The sequence below is a fragment of the Oryctolagus cuniculus genome, chromosome 8 (genome assembly GCF_964237555.1).
Source record: "Oryctolagus cuniculus chromosome 8, mOryCun1.1, whole genome shotgun sequence".
Classification (NCBI taxonomy): domain Eukaryota; kingdom Metazoa; phylum Chordata; class Mammalia; order Lagomorpha; family Leporidae; genus Oryctolagus; species Oryctolagus cuniculus.
In genome coordinates, this window is record NC_091439.1 from 56,806,009 (window position 1) to 56,823,085 (window position 17,077).

A 17,077-nucleotide genomic window follows, 5' to 3' on the forward strand; every position below is an offset into this window, starting at 1 on the left:
ATCTGAAAACTCAAATGGTAAGGAATCTCTTTTCCATTGTCCAGTTCTCCTTGTCTTGTGTTTGCTTCATACTCGCAAATATTGTCCTCAAGAGAGGGGCAGAGACAGCACCCTACAAACCCAATGTTATACTACTCCAGATTCTGTTTCTTGATAGCTCCAGCAACTGCTGGAATTCACTCTAGCTTGGGCCAAGTGTCTCGCCTGAACCTATTTCTGTGACCATGGGAAAGCTGCAATCTCATTAGCCAGAAGTCATATGCTCATTCCTGCACATAAGTTGGTGGCCACGGGCATGCAGGAAGACAGGGTGAGCATGGGGTCAGTAACTCTGCCTTCCTAAATCATTTGGACTGAGAGTCAGCAAGACACTATTATAAGAAGAGGGAATAGATTCAGGGCAAACAAAAGTAACAGTTATCCTATAATAAGAGTTCTCCATCAGATAGCAGACAGCCCACAAAACTTTTACAAGCTCTTCCAGCTAATGTTATGTTTATCTCTAAATCACACTAAGTCAAGAATTTGGTACACATTCAATAATTTTTAAAGCCAAACTTTTTACTTTTTTACATAATCCCTTAGATAAAATGAAAACAAAATTACTCAAGGAATAGCCTGATGCTCACCTCCCTTTGTAGGGTATATGTAGAGACAAACTAGTGGTATGACCGGTAAAATGGCTCTCTGAAAAATAAAGTCCTGGTTTATAGCATTTGCCAATTTCCATGGTGTAAAGACTTCTACACTTGCCAATTTCAAGCTATCAACCTAAGGTCACTTTAGTAGTCAAGGGCAGCCTACTTTATAAAGAAAAGAGATTTATTTTGGCTCAGGGTTCTAAGGTTTTGCAAGGTATCACATGGCAAGAATAATCCAGCATGTGTGTCTATTTCTTTTGGTCTCTCTCTTCCTATAAGTCTACTAGTTTTCAGTCATGGTGGGAGCTCAACCCTGATGGCCTTATCAAACCCCAATTACCTCCCAAAAGCCCCACCTATAAACACAATAGTTTAAATTTCTACCCTCTTTATACCTCACAATGGGGATTAAATTTCAACCCCTAAACCCTTGAGAAACATTCAATCCATTACCAAACCACAGCACTCATCAAATGCAGAGATGCAACACACATACTCGTCCCTCCTGAGTCGGGGTCATCTGGCTCTACCATACCACTGGACAAAACTTAAACATTCCAAGGCTGTGAAACATGATCCCAGATGAGTCCAGGTTTTTCCCATCATACTTGTGGGCATAGTAAAAGGCAATGGCTTTTAAAATACAGTATAGAGGCTGGCACTGTGGCACAGCAGGTTAAGACACCACCTGTGATGCTGGCATCCTACATAATTGCAGATTCAAGTCTCTGCTGCTCCACTCCAATCCAGCTCCCCTAATATGCTTGGGAAAGCAGCAGAAGATGGTCCAAGTAATTGACCTGCCACCCATGTCGGGGATCCCCATGGTGTCGGGGTCTCAAGCCCAGTGCTAGGCCCTGACCAGCAGGGGCAGCACAAGCACTCCCCAACAAGGCGAACGGGAAGGGTAAGGTCGAACATACAAGCACCCGTGAGTTCTGTCGAAGCAGGAACCACTTTATTGAGGAAGCATGCAGTAGGCTTATAAAGCTTACAAAGGACATGCGCAGTAGGGGAGCCAATCAGCGAAAAGGTCACGCAGGCATAGGTGGACCATGCTCAGGGGCACCTTAAGTAAAGTATAGGTATCACGCACTGTCCACGTGTCCGGAACTAAAGCGGACCTATCCCTGCCGGTGGTCTGATCTTACGGAGCTTAACCACCCGCAGACACATCCGCCAGGCACCATATTGTAATGGAGATGTTAAGCAATGCCCAACACCATGGAGCCCTGGGGCTTCTGGCTTAGGCCTGGCCCAGCCCTGGCTGTTGTGGCCATTTAGGGAGTTAGCCAGCAGATGGAAGATCTCTCTCTCTGTAACTGCCTTTCAAATAAATACATATATTTTTAAAAAGATAAAATATGGCATAAAACATTTAAATTAGGTATATCAATTTCTCTACAATAGATGCTGTTAAAAATATCAATTGGTAAGGACCAAAATTAACAGGAAATACAAAATAAAAGCCTCTTAGAGTTTACCAATGATTTCACTTGATTTGTAATAAATGCAAAAAAATACAACTGAGTATCAATGTCATAAGGCAAACATTCAAGGAGAGTTCCCCTTTATCCATACTTTTGCTTTCAAGAGTTTCAGTTATCTATGGCTAACCAAAAATATGAAATGGAAAATTCCAGAAATAAGCAATTCAGAAGTTTTAGATTATACAGCATTCTGAGTAAAATGATACAATGTCTTGCCGATGCACTCTGTCCAGTCTGGGATGTGAATCCTCCCTTTGTCCTGCATATACATATTGTATACCCCCTGCAGGCTGGTTGGTTGGTAGTCTCAGCTAAATCAGCGGTGGTGCACTGTCACCGCGCCTGTGCTCGAGTAACCCTCATATAGCCATCATAATGCCTGTTATTCAGCCTCATTCATCTCATCACACAGGCGTTTTACCACCTCCCAGCATCAGAAGAATGGTGAGTACAGCACATAACGTAATTTTTTAAAAATTTATTTTATTTATATGAAAGAGTTACAGAGAGAAGGGTAGAGAGAAAGAGAGAGAGTTCTTCCAACCGCTGGCTCACTCTCCAAATGGCCAGAGCTGAGACAATCCAAAGCCAGGAGCCAGAAGCTTCTTCTGGGTCTCCCACGTGGGTGCAGGCACCACTGCTTTCCCAGGCACATTAGCAGGGAGCTGGACTGGAAGTGGAGCAGCCCATATGGGATGCCAGTGCTGTAGGCCAGGGCTTTAACCAATGTGCCACAGCACTGGCCCCAGATGATAAGGTAATTTGAGACAGAGACAGAGAGAGAGAGAGAGAGAGAGAGAGAGAGAGAGAGAAGGACCACATTTAGTACATTCATGTAACTTCCATTATGATATATTATTATAATGTTCTATTTCAGGATTAGTTATTGCTGTTAACCTCTTGCTATGTTGCATTTATAAATTAGACTTTATAGTAGAGGAAAAAGAAACAAGGCATTAAACCTTATAATATAGGAAAACATACTATCTGTGGTTTCAGGCATCCACTGGGAATCTCAGGGCATCTGCCCCACAGACAAGGAAGGACTTCTGTGTGAGGAAAGTGGTACAGAAAAGCAACAAGAAAGTCTACTCTTATGATGCCTTTAGTAAAACTTCTCTGTTTCCCTCCCAAAATACCTCAGTTCAAACTTCAAACCTCCAGCATGTATTTAAAAGGGATTTCTCATATTTCTTAGTTTATTATATCCTGTTTGAATTTTAGAAATTTAATTTTTGTCCTCACCATCAGCAAACCTCAAATATTTAACTATTTTTGAACTGAGAAAAAGGCCAGTTCAGCTAAGTCCTCGGAAACAGAGATAGTTAACATTTACACAGCCTTTACTTTGTCCGAGGCGCTCCTTCATGTAATATAGGTGGCCACTGGTGCATTCACGTGACAAACAGTATTGCATCTGACTGTCATCTGTAAGCCCCATAAATTGGTCCCAAGAGGTCATTAAAGACCTGAGTCAGCAGCTGAAGCCAAGGCCCAGGGCTTCTGCAGAATGACGAGGGTAAGGCACGCACGAGGCCTGTCAGCCAGGCCAGGCACAGGACCTACCCCTGCTCTCAGACATCATGTGGGCTGCTTATTTCACTTACTTCAGAGATAGAACTAAGGTCACCTTTCTAAAAATTAGAAATCCAAATTTCCAGAAAAGTAGACTTCAGAAAATTCTGTGGGGAATTTTTTTAAGGGAACCGTAAATCCCAGAAATGATATAAGATCTACTGGGTTTGTCTTGAGATTTAAATTTTTTCTAGTGAAAAATATATCACAGAGTCAAAAAATAGCAGATTTGACTAAACTTTTTCAAGACACATTGTTTCATACAAAGATCTCTTATAAGTCAGGAATGAGGGAGGGAGAGACAGAACCAGGGAATGAAGGAAAGAGAGAAAGAGAAAGAAAAAAAAAGGGAAAGTGGGATGGAAGGAGAAGGCAGGCAGGAAAACAAACATGCACGGGACAGTGCTGTGGTGAAGCAGGTAAAGCCTCCACCTGCGGAGTCGGCATCCCATATGGACTTTGGTTCAAGTCGCGGCTGCTCCACTTCCAATCCAGCTCCCTGCTAATGCACCTGGGAAACCAGTGGAAGATGGCCCAAGTCCTTGGAGACCCTAAAGAAGCTCCTGGCTCCTGGCTTCAGACTAACCCAGCTCCGGCCATTGCGGCCATTTGGGGAGTGAGCCAATAGATGGAAGATCTCGCTCTTTCTCTGTAACTCTGACTTTCAAATAAATAAATAAAATCATTAACATGAAAAAAGAAAAAAATTCAAATCTCATAATTTTATATATATTTATATATAAATATAATACATATAAATATATATCACATAATTTTAAAATAGATCACTCATAAATTTAAAATTAAAATTAACACACAATGAAATACATTTTTTTAACCCATTCATCTACAGTTAAGGCAGGAGTGTCAGCAAGAATATGGTGGAAGATAAATTATAGAACATCTCTTGAGGACAATTTGGTGAAACATCAACATTTAAAATGCACATATCCTTTGACCTTGCAATTTGATCAGTATCCAGAAAATAAATGAAATCAGAATTTTGACTAACGAATAAGCAAGCCACCTAAAAATGACACTATTGCTCCTAGATGATTGATGATGTAATTTATATTATGAGAGAATGTGAACTTGCTTAGACTGGCCTGATGGATAACAGGTCAACTTAGCAGAGTATTTATGAGCGGAGCTAATAACAAATTCTGAGCTTACTTTGATCTGTGACTTGCTTCAATTGGTTTTACCTTTGCCCTCCCCCCTGCCTGAGCATCCTGGAGAAACCAGGGCTGTTCAAAACTGAATAAAAACTGTAAAAATAAATGAACAAACATACAGCCAACTGCCATATGATGACATCTTGGTCAGTCACGGGCCACATATATGGGGGTGGTTCCATAAGACTATATCACCTCGTGACCTCATAGCTGTCTTGGTTTGTGAAGGCACAGACTATGATGTTCACACAACAATGAAACTGCCTAATGATGCACTTCTCAGAATGCAACCCCATTGTTAAGCGATGCATGGTTGTATAGCCAATAAAATGTTTTTAATAAAAAGTTCATGGTATAGCACTTAACCTAATAGAGTAAACCAACAATGAAACACACATCTCTGGGAGAAATGCTGCTCTTCACGGGTAGTCACTTAAAACTGAGCACCATGAAAGCTGTCATTTGTTCATGTTTAAACCACATATGACAACTTAGACCAAACATGAAGTGTGAAATTGGGGATACCAGATGGCATTTTTAAACCATGCAGAAACAAAAGCTAACTTCCTCTGGTACAATGAAAAATTAACATTTCTTTTAGCAGCTCTGTATAGCTAGTGTGCTAGTTACACAAAATATCTTATGAATGAATATGGAATTTACACAAAATCAAATAATGTAACCAAGCAAGTAAGCTCTGAATACAAACACCTTCCCATTCCAAAACCTGACAACCTGATATTAAATATCATTTCAAAATAGTTTTGGCTCAGTGTTGACTTGCAACCTTTGAGGAAGGTTGTTGGATCCCACTTGAAAGGATGACTATCCTCTGAGGGGTGAGACCACAACACCACAAGAAACAGGGGAAAAAAATACAACCATCAATTATCTTACAACATTTACTAAAGACGGGGGAGATTTCATAATAGTGTGGCAGCTGGTTGGAGTCGTGGCATGGTTTCTCCTTTATCTGTTTATTTTCTTAAGGTACATGCACTCATGTTTCCTACCAGCAAAGTTTCCTGGGTGAGCAAGGAAGACTTAACTACAATTACAACCTCCAGGCAAGGATGAACAACTGATCTTCTACCAGTTACAGAAAGGAATAAAGGGATGGTTGTTGCCGGATGGTTGTTGCCTTACTCTCATGGTACAATGGCTTACGAGAATTTGGGCAAGGTGTCTTGCTATTCCTGATGTCTGCCCCTAAACCATAACAAGAGCACTTTTTTCCTCTAAGCAGCCAGTGAGGCTTACATAGGACAGGACAGAAAGTACAAGCAAAACGTGTCCTGGGGTACTTGGAGAGAACAACCAAAATGATTATAAATGTTTGGGAAACAGGTCTCACAGTAAAAGAAGTAGAGGAATTTAGATATGTTTATTGTGCCTTAAGGGAAGAAGGCAGATATCAGAGACACAGATGTGTTCCCAAGGGACAGGGATGGTTACTGACAGGCAGATGACAAAGATGTGTCAGCTATGTGCATACAAGGGAGGCAAGCTTGACCCTAAAAGGAGGTGTTTCCTGTGAGCTGCAATTCACTGATTCCTTTCTGGAATATTGTAGTAGATCAAAGGCAAGGCTACATATAGCTTATGCACACAGACCCTGGGGCCAGACTGCAGCCCTACTGACTGCATGACCAAAGGCTGCCTGAACCTCAGCTTCCCTGCCTGTAAAGTAACCATCACAGTACCCATCTCATTAAGTTCTAGTGGCAATTAAATTTGCTACTATATGTAAAATGCTTCCGTCAGTGCACCCTGCATGCTACAGTGGTATGTGTTGTTCTGTTGGTGTGACATGAACTGCAAGCACTTATTCTATTTCCATTAGGACTAAGAAGTATGGAGATTAAATTAAAGTACAAGGAATTGAGATAAGCTATGGAGTAGAATGAAATTTGTTACAAAGGTGTTCTGGGAATTGCATCCTCCAGGGTTGCTTTGGTTCATTTTTGTTTGTGGATGTTGAAGACAGTGTTTGCTGGGCTTGTGTGAATTGTTCTTCCTAGAGGGGAAGGTAGATATAAGGTGACCCAGTGAGTAATTTGTAGCCTGCTCATTTGTTCAACATGTGACCAGCTCTGGACAGAGAAATTTTTCCTAAATGCAGCTTCCAAGAAACATCTCCTGTTAAGGTCAATGTTGTTTCACTGGCATGCATATGGCCCACAGATTCTTGCCATCTGTCAGTCAATACACATGTGGAGGTAGGATTGGAGAGGGTGGTGGTCTCTGAATGCAAACTTTACAAAGGATGTGAGTAGGCTCTGTGTGGCTCTGTAGTCCTTGTCAGTCAATAAAATTAGATCCTTACATCTCCCTTTTCTTGAAGGCATTTAGCAAGTTACGTATTCATTGTTTTAAGAAGCACACTTGAGTAACAATACAGCTTTGTGGGCTGGGTTCTGATACCATAGAAGCTTGGTGACAGGAAGCCACCTCAAGCACTGGAAGGCTTCTGAGCCAGTCTGCCTGTGGAAAGCCCGCCCGGGGTGGGGGGGAGGCATCTAAGGGGGCTGCGGAGTGGCAGACAGATGTGATTAGGTGGGAGCTTAAATTCTGGAGATTCTTGACGTTTGCACATTCAGCTATTCACAGTGGACCACTGGAAAGAAATCTCAATGGCCTCTGCCATGTAATTGCTTATAATTCTGCTGCAAGGCTGAAGTTCATGCAAGAAAAGATAGCTGGAGTTGGAACACAGAGGACTACCCCAGAGCAGTCCAACGGGTTGTCAATATTTGGTTATTAAAACATATCAGGACAACTTTTGAGAGTAAACGGGGCCGGGGGGGGGATACTATTAATCATTACAAAGGGACAGCAAGCATAAATGGAGTCTGTCCTGGGCAAAATGCAAATATGTGGTCACTACTGAACATCTGGCTTTAAAAGCTGTATCTCTGACCAATTTTTTTTTAGAAAATTATTTATTTAAAACAGCAATAAATTGAGAAAGAAACCTTTGGTTAACTTCTGTGATGGATTACCCACAAAATGGATAATGGTAGGAAAATCAGGAGTCTGTAGAAATATCTCCATCAAAATCTGACCCTACGGGGTGGGCTTTGTAGTGTAGTAGGTTAAGCCGCTGCCTGCAGCACTGGCATCCAATATGAGTGCTGGTTCAAGTCCCAGCTACTCCAAATCTGATACAGCTCCCTGCTAAAGCCTGGAAAAGCAGCAGAAAATGGCCCAAGTGCTTTGGCCCCTGTACCCACGTGGGAGACCCAGATGAAGCTCCTGGCTCTTGTCTTTGCCTTGGCCCAGTCTAGGCCATTGTGGCCATCTAGGGAGTGAACCAATGGATGGAGGATATCTCTTTCTCTCTGTCTTTCTCTATCTCTGTAACTCTGACTTTCAAATAAATAAATCAATCTTAAAAATAAAATCCAACCCTAGAGACTTTGAGATTCCTATGATTACTGAATTGTCACACAGAGCTGAAGGCTGAAAGTTGTATGTCCTAACCCTATGTCTATCAAACTGGGCCAGGGGACTTACACAGCAAGGTGTCACCTGTGCTCACCTCCGAACACCACCCGGGTTTGTCATAATTCTGATAACTAAGGTAAATGGCCAAGTGGGTTACTGGTAATATTGACTTCTTGGAAGGTACTGATAGCTAAAATTACTTCTTTAACTTGGAAAATTCTGCAACCAGAAGCATCATCTCAAAATAGCCCTACTAACTGGTGACCAACTAATGTGTGCTCCATACTGAGAATGTGCCATACTCCATACTAGGGAACTTTAAAAAGTTTTGTGGAAGACAGAATTAAAAGATGAGTTTATTTTGCTGTAAAAAAATTGAAATCCATACATATGAGAGGTCTTCAAAAAGCTCACAGGAATGTATCTTATGAAAAACGTATGCAGAGATTCCAGTTGTTTGCATCAAAATAAACTTACTTTTTTTTTGGACAGGTAGAGTTACAGACAGTGAGAGAGAGAGACAGAGAGAGAAAGGTCTTCCTTCTGTTAGTTTACTCCCCTAATGGCCACTATGGGCGGCGCTGCGCCGATCCGAGGCCAGGAGCTAGGTGCTTCCTCCCGGTCTCCCATGCGAGTGCAGGGACCCAAGCACTTGGGCCATCTTCCACTGTCCTCCCGGGCCACAGCAGAGAGCTGGACTGGAAGAGGAGCAACCAGGACTAGTACCTGGTGCCCCAACCTGGGGTGCCGACGCTGCAGGTGGAGGATTAGCCAAGTGAGCCACGGCGCTGGCCAATAAACTTACTTTTAATTCCATTTTCCATGAATATTTTGAAGTACCCACTTATGTATGCTGTGATTCATTTTTACAATCTATGGAGACATTATCCTCATCTAGCAGCTTGAGAAATCAGACGTTTGTGTAACTTCCTCAAAGAAAGTAATTTGTATTTTTAGTAAATGTTTTTACGCAATCACGGCAGGAGGCATGCTTAAAGTTAGCCTTAGAAAAGCAACTTCAGTCTTCTCTTCACATGGAAAGGTGAAGAGATATTAATTCTTTGCTGCTCCTAAGAAACTACTCCTATTTAACCTATCGTGCACTGGCAAACTTCTACAGACTGCTTAATGAGGCCAAGATCGGTGCTTTCCTACAAACTAAGCCATTGGTTGGCCGTGATTTTGTTGCTCTGGCAGTTCCCAGGAGATCTGGAAGAATTCCGGAGCCTAAGTGACATAAACAGGGCAGTGATTTGCAAATATTTTACTATCAATAGTAAGAAAGTCCTACTTTAGGTAATCTCTTTCCTAATCTTCAACTAAACATCTGTGTTGAAAGAGTCATTAAAATGAAGGGGAAGAAATTGGCATTAAGGAGTGTAATGGGAAGAGACAGTAACTACAAATGACAGCCAAGAAGGGATGAGAAGGCATTTTGTTACAAATGCAATGCTAGCGTAGAGAGCACCAGCCTGTTTAGAAGCCAGCCACAATAGTTCAACTGGAAGGAAGTATGTGACTTCCAGTTGAACTCACTTTAGGTTAGAAGGTGAACAGACTGAGGTTTATGCTGTAGTAATTACCTATAATTATCATTTTGGAGGGTTTTTTTTTAAACATAAAAGGAAATAGGTTATAGTTATGCTGCAATAATCCACTTATGTACAGTTTTTGTTAATTCTGCCTATGATAGAAGATGGGGGGGTGTAGAGAAGAATACTTTCCAAAGCTTTAAATGAAAACTTGTTTCATGCCAGCACACATTGAGTAAATAAAATAATCCAAGAGCTTTACTGCATATATGAAACATCGGAAGTCTCGCACTGGCAGGCTTCAGAAGTAAAAGAACAACTCGACTCCCAAGCAAAGATCATCTGGACCTGTGTGTCCAAGCTGGGATGTGTCCCCAAAGATGGAAAAGTGCCTCTGACAGACTTTCTGCAGGACACAGCTTCGCTCTGGAAAATGCCTTTGGTGGAAACAACCTCCTCACTGCTCTGCACCCCTGGCAAACTTTTGCCCATCATTCAAATGCATCTCAAATGTCCCTTCTGCTAGGAAGCCTTTTCCCAAGCACCCAGGCAAAGGTTAGCAGGCCCCTTCAGTCCGTGTGCAGAAATACCTTTCTCAGGGCTCCTTGCATGATGTGTTTGCGTTCAAGAGAGGTTGGCCCCCACTATGTCATTCCACTGACCTTCTGGTTGATCCTAGTGACTTGAAGGATTAGACACAGGACTTCATCTTCATCTGTTATCCAAATAGGTGATGCGCACACCTAGGGCAGTGAAAGGTTTTTGTTCAGTACAGGGCAAAGAAATCACTTGCGAGTGTCTGCTCATATCGTGTTGTCCTCTAGGCTGATTCCCTGGAGCCCTGGTAATAGGTCTCATGGATTTTTTTGGTATTCTGTCCTTATATAATATTCTGTATATAGAACTTATATAAAGCTCTGTGTGCATAATATATCAATGTATGTTCACACAAGCAACTGCAATGAAGATAGTATAATTACCCTCCTTTTTCTCTAAATGGCATTTCCCAAGTTTTTATTTTCTAGGTTACATCTTGATTTTAGAACATTTGTGACTGTGATTGAAGGAGCCTCAAATTTACAAAGAAACAGGAATTTATGTCTCCATCCCTGAGTCCCAAATCCATTTATGAGTAAATATATAACTTCCAACCTGATTCTCCACTTGAAAATCTAATAAGTATCTCAACACTGCCATGTCCAAACAGATCTATGGATTCTCCCCTCAGTCCACCTCTAAAAATTACCTTCCCCAAGTGTTCCCACCCCACTATCCCTCTCAGATCTGATCACCCCGGTAACTCCAGGCCCAGCCTCTATCATCTCATCTGTGTGAACTCCAATTAGTCCCCTGCTTCCCATTCTTGTCCCCATGCAGACTACTACTGCCCTTCTTAAATAGTAGTACCATGTTATTCCTCAACTGAAACCTCTCCAGTGGTTTTCCAAGATACTTGGGACAAAATCCTCATTCTTTCTAATTGAACTCTAAAGTTCAATACGGTCTGTGCCCTGCCTACCTCTATGTTTTCTTTTCCTAGCTCTCTCCATCATATCCATTGGGCCCGCACTCATTTCTGATCCAAGAACCTGTCAGGGTACTCTGCTCTTAGGACCTTACATTTGTCTTTCTCGTCTAGACTACATGGCCAGGTCTTCTCCTGCCTGGCTCCTTCTGGTCATTCCCGTTTCAGGCTAAGCTTTGGCTTCTAAAGGAGCCCTCCGGGACCAACCCCTCAAAGTAGATTTCCAAGTGCTCTTCAGAGTATCCTTCTGTTTTGCTTGCTTTGAAGATTATTTTTTTCAGTGTCCCTCTTCCCACTAGACTGCAAGTCTATGACAGCAGGGACCTTGCCTGTTTCATTCACCACTAAATCCCCAACCCCTAGAACGGCAGTGGAATCCTTAAAACAAACCAAAAACACTGTCAATGTGAAGTTGACTTACAGGACAGTCACCAGGAAGTGGCTATTCCGTGGACACATGACACTTTCTTTGTTGTCAGCTGCAGGAATAAGCCAGGACTACATACAAAGAACAACCTAGGGACAAATGTGCAAGTTTTTTGTGACTTCCCTGACATAGAGTTTTTCAGTGTGCTGGTAGAACAGATGTTATCCAAATTGCTTGTAGGGTGGAGACAGCTATGTTAGACATGTAGCCTGTTGCTTGAAAGAGAATGGCAGGACTCTCACCTCATAGAATGGATTCTCATAACTGAAAACTCTGTAGCACATATAAAATATGCCCTGCCAAACAAAGAGCCCAGCCCTTCAGTACCACAGAAAAGAGGCCAAAGAACTGATCTCTTTTATAAATTACAAAGCTTGGTCCCATGCTGATTCAAATCCCAGTCATTGTGATTTATTAGCTCCCAATCCAGATGTGTATACTTGCCTCTGGTATCTCTCTAATTATGACCTCCTGATACCAATCTCAAGCCTCCCCCTTCTTCCACCTTGGTTCCTAGCTAAGACTGTGTGTGTGCACCCAAAATAAAAGACTGCTAAGGCCATCTCACAATGAACCCCACTACTGCTGGCCATTTAACTGACCCATACAAACTATAATCTGTGTTAATAAATACATGACCACTATCCATCATTATTAAAGCCACCAGCATGGTACTAGCCAGAAGAGGATCACTGTGGCTGTAACTCCCTACAGATTCATTCATTCTAATCTGTACTCTTTGACCTACACAAACATCTAGGAAAACTCGCTACTTTCTCTCTCCATCATCATGCACCTCATGTAAAGACAACTAATTTTTTGTTTTTTAGTTAATACTTGGAGAATGAGGGAAGAGAATCAGACATCCTCCTCCTGCATCTGGTTTAGTCCTCATTTTGTGTATACGAAGGAAACACATGGGCTTTGTAATCATGCGTACTTTCCTTGGAATCCCAGTACACTTGTTGTATGACTTAGGCAAGTTAGAGAACTTCTGTTTTGTTTAACATATTTCCTCTGATGCATAATCTCCCAGTTCTAGACCTGTTTATGATCAGCACATAACAAGTTTGATCATCATTTATTCTTTTTTTTTTTTTGACAGGCAGAGTGGACAGTGAGAGAGAGAGAGACAGAGAGAAAGGTCTTCCTTTTTTTTCCATTGGTTCACCCCCCAAATGGCCGCTGCGGCTGGTGCGCTGCGGCCAGCACACCGTGCTGATCTGAAGCCAGGAGCCAGGTGCTTCTCCTGGTCTCCCATGCAGGTGCAGGGCCCAAGCATTTGGGCCATCCTCCACTGCACTCCTGGGCCACAGCAGAGAGCTGGACTGGAAGAGGAGCAACTGGGACAGAATCCAGCACCCCGACCGGGACTAGAACCCGGTGCCGGCGCCGCAGGTGGAGGATTAGCCTAGTGAGCCGCAGCACCAGTCGGTCATCATTTATTCTAAGCAGAGATGTTATATGTCTCTGGGATGTTTCTTATGTTATACAACACATCTGCCAATGACAGGTGCAGTTATATGAAGAGAGCCACCTCCAGATTACGTGATGAGGTTGTTGGACAGGGTAGGAAAATAGAGGGTAACCTCTATTCTGTACTGGCTATGATTAAAATGAAGGGCACCAAATAGCACTGGATTTTGAGTAGAAATTCAAGTTCTGGAGTAAAAAATACAAGATTTTGTCATTTACTCATAGTGTGATATCAGGTGACTCATAACTTCTTTAGCCTAATTTCTGAAGGAACATGAAGAAGGAGGAGAAGAAAGAAAAGAACACTAGCTCCTACCTTGCTGGTTGCTGAAAGATTAAATTAGGTAATACACACAAAGGATTTAGAGTAGTTTCTGGCATTTGGTAAGTATGTCAATAAATCAGTTTCTACTTTGGCAGTGTGGATAATCTGAGTTTCCCGATGCAGATGCCATTTGCTGTTCAACAGTGATTAAATGCATCTTTAGCTACACTGACCATTTGATGACTTTGTGGGAGGGGTTCAAGCAAGCAGGTAGGCAGGCCGTTCCTGCCTTGCATTCCCAATGTTTCTGGAAGGGCTGGAGGAGGGAGAGGATGCACAAGTGGGGGCATTATTATTCCACAAAACTAATTACCTGGGAATCTGCTGTGCAGCTGCCCTGGCAGAGATACAATATGCAAAGACGATAGAAATGCCCACTTTATAGGATAATTGTGAGACTTTGAGACAAATTATGTGAAACAACCTAGAGTCTCAGAGGTAATTTTTCTTCTCTCTTTCCTTTGCATGGTTTGGAAAATGCTTAAAATCTTTATTTAGTAACTTACAATAAACTTTGTACCTGAAATCTAGAGAGAGACTGTTTCTTTCCATGATACATTCTTGGAATGCTGTGTATTGATTAAACTTTTTTTCCCTTAATAATCTCCCTTTCCCTTCTCACCCTTTGATCCTTTCTTTCCCTTGCAGTCCCATTTCCCACATCCCTTTAATTTACATTTCGGTGCACAGTCTTGGTACAAGAGCTTTATTGTGGCACCAATCATAGAATGAACTTTTTTTTAAAATGGTCCGTTTCTAAAGAAGAAAAAGTAGAACCCTAGCAGGATGCATCCTGACACACTCTGATAGATACTCTTTCTCTGAATTTAAAAAAAAAAGTCTCTTTTGGTATTCTATGCAAATGATCTGTGACTGTAAGTTGGCAACACATTCAGCTGCCTCCTCAAGCAAGGATGTCGTTTCAATGTCAGAATTCTTGAAAGTCCTTGAATAAAAATTCACTTCCCTCTAGAGTTGTATTTGATGTATTTTTAATATTGCTATTTTTCTTTTATTGTTGCATAGAGGTGCATTCTAATTTTGTTTGTTTGCAGTTTGTAATAAAAAAGAAGCTAGGGAAAAATTAGTAAGGGTCTATTGAAAGAGTTAAATCATTTCCCTTACAGCTTCCCTAAGCGGAACTGATAGTCTTAGTCTGACTTAGAGAGCTGGAATAGAAAGGCTGCCAACATCTGTTTTGGTCAGAGTCAGATAAAAGGACTAATTCATAGCGGGAATAACCCGTGTATGGCATTCTGTATTCCATTACCCTTTTCACAAAAAACACGCGTGATACAGATAGACAGAGATAATTTCTACCTAAACTTTTCCACAGTGGGAGTGAAAAAAAATAAGTGAAAGGCTCTAAAGAGTTATTATTGACTTATTTACCTAGAATGAAGCCTGGAAGCACAGCACAGCAACATCACCCACTACCACATTCTAGGGGCTGGTCTCAGCCATTTGACAAAACTGGTCTTTAAAAAACCTTTTTTTTTTTTTTTTAATTGGTGCCAGGTTCTAGTCCCAGTTGCTCCTCTTCCAGTCCAGCTCTCTGCTGCGGCCTGGGAAGGCAGTGGGGGATGGCCCAAGTGCTTGGGCCCTGCACCCCCATGGGAGACCAGGAAGAAGCACCTGGCTCCTGGCTTCAGATCGGCGTAGCTCCAGCCATAGTGGCCATTTGGGGGGTGAACCAATGGAAGGAAGACCTTTCTCTCTGTCCCTCTCTCTCACTGTCTAACTCTGTCAAATTAAAAATAAATAAATAAATAAATAAAACCTTTTTTTTTAAACTATAAGGAAGAATGACTTTTCAAATCTTAGATTAGGGCTGACATAAACAACTGAAACTCAGGAATACTATGCAATCCTCATTTTATTCATGACTTTCAATATTCTCTCCATTAAAATTGAATTCAAGAATTGTTTATGTGTTGCCAAATGAACTAGTTTGAGATCCACTTCTCTCATTGTTGGCAAAGATGCTAACAGGTAAGCAAAGGAAATAGTAGGCTATCTGGATAATTTATGGAATGAGTAAGCCGCACAGATATTGTCAGGACATGGCTATATCAAGAGCTTAACATGGAGGGGGAGGGGAAGCTCTGCGTTTGGCAGGGGTACAGCAGTGGAGGTGGAGGAAGAGAGGTTTGATTTCATTGATCGGTTGACTGGTTGTATGGAGATGAAAACTGTCAGTTCCGTGCTTTTCCCCAAGGTGCACAAAAAGTCCCCAATATCTAGGTTCATCAAGAAACTTATTTAACTCTGAATTACTGAAGACAAGTAGCTCCAGCCTAAAATTTATTTTTTGACACTGATCTTTGCATGACTGATACAGTCTTGCGGTAGGAAGAGGGTTTTACTGTCTGTTTTTGACATAAATAGAAAAATCTTGAGTCAAAGCAGCCCAGGAGATGAGCTACAGGCCACAGTTTTGACACCTACAGCCTATGACTCCTGTGAGAGTAAAAACTCACTTCAGACTCTCTGGGAGTGGAGGGATGGGTCTCTTATTCTTTTTCCTGATGATGTTTGAATTTGGTTCTTATTAAAAGTTAAGCACAATCTCTTCATGACTGATCCTAATCTCCTGCTCTTCTACCTGCTTTCCTCTCTCTTTTCTCCTTTTTCATCTTTTTCCCTCTCCCTGTCTCTTCCACTGCCTTGGAAAATGGCCACAGTCTGGCTGGGGAATATGTCTTCTACCTGAACACTGGAGTGCCAGTTCTCTGGGAGCTGAGACTGTACAACAAGGACACAGAGATGGTGCAGAAAAAAGAACCTTTAGTGAAATAGAATAGAACCATAGAAGGACTCAAGGCCCCAAAGTCCAGTGCTGAAGAAGTAGCTGCGTGGGGGGGGGGGGTCACTCCTGCCACAGGGTGGGTCAGGCTGAAAACATTTGTTTATGAGCAACTATCTTATTAAATAACAACTGCAGTCTTTGATACTCAAACACAGGACAAACGTTTCATGTTTCTGAATGCTTTAAACATTAGAACCTTAGTTAACAAGAACCTAACAAAACGGAGCACTACTACTGCCACCACCGCCACCACCCTCTAGAAAACATTTGCAACTTTTTTGGCATCCCACTTTGATGAGAAAGATTTAAAATTTAAAGGCTTCATGGAAACTCCAGATATACTCAATAAAAACATCTTATGTCATCAATAAAATTTTGCCCTCACGAAGTGAAAGTGTAATCAACAAAAAAGGTCTCCGCATGTACCTAAGACAGTGCGTGTCAAGGCACCTCTTCAACCTTCTACACGGCAAATGAGACTGAATGTATAACGATCACTCATATTCAGAATGTCAGTCCTGAAGCAGAGCAGAGCCATGATAATGGGAGAAATATTGTTATGTTCTCTGTTTTCACTAAAGCAAGAAAAACGGCTACTGCCCTTCAGAAAGATTTTCAACAAGAGAGAATATTCTTTTTTTCTTTGCATTCCAGA

At 41.8% G+C, this 17,077-nt stretch overlaps 1 long non-coding RNA gene across 2 annotated transcripts in view; it reads right to left on the reverse strand.

Moving 5' to 3' along the window:
- Nucleotides 1–17,077, reverse strand: part of LOC103350731 (uncharacterized) — a 132,871-nt gene that overhangs the window by 17,796 nt on the left and 97,998 nt on the right. The window contains exons 8-9 of one of the 2 annotated variants that reach the window (XR_011378317.1): nucleotides 10,523–10,603; nucleotides 630–687 (exon numbers count right to left, since the gene is read on the reverse strand). This is a non-coding gene — a long non-coding RNA (uncharacterized lncRNA). Of the gene's footprint in view, nucleotides 1–629; nucleotides 688–4,550; nucleotides 10,604–17,077 lie in introns of those variants that run through there. The other variant, XR_011378316.1, reaches the window with a different exon arrangement.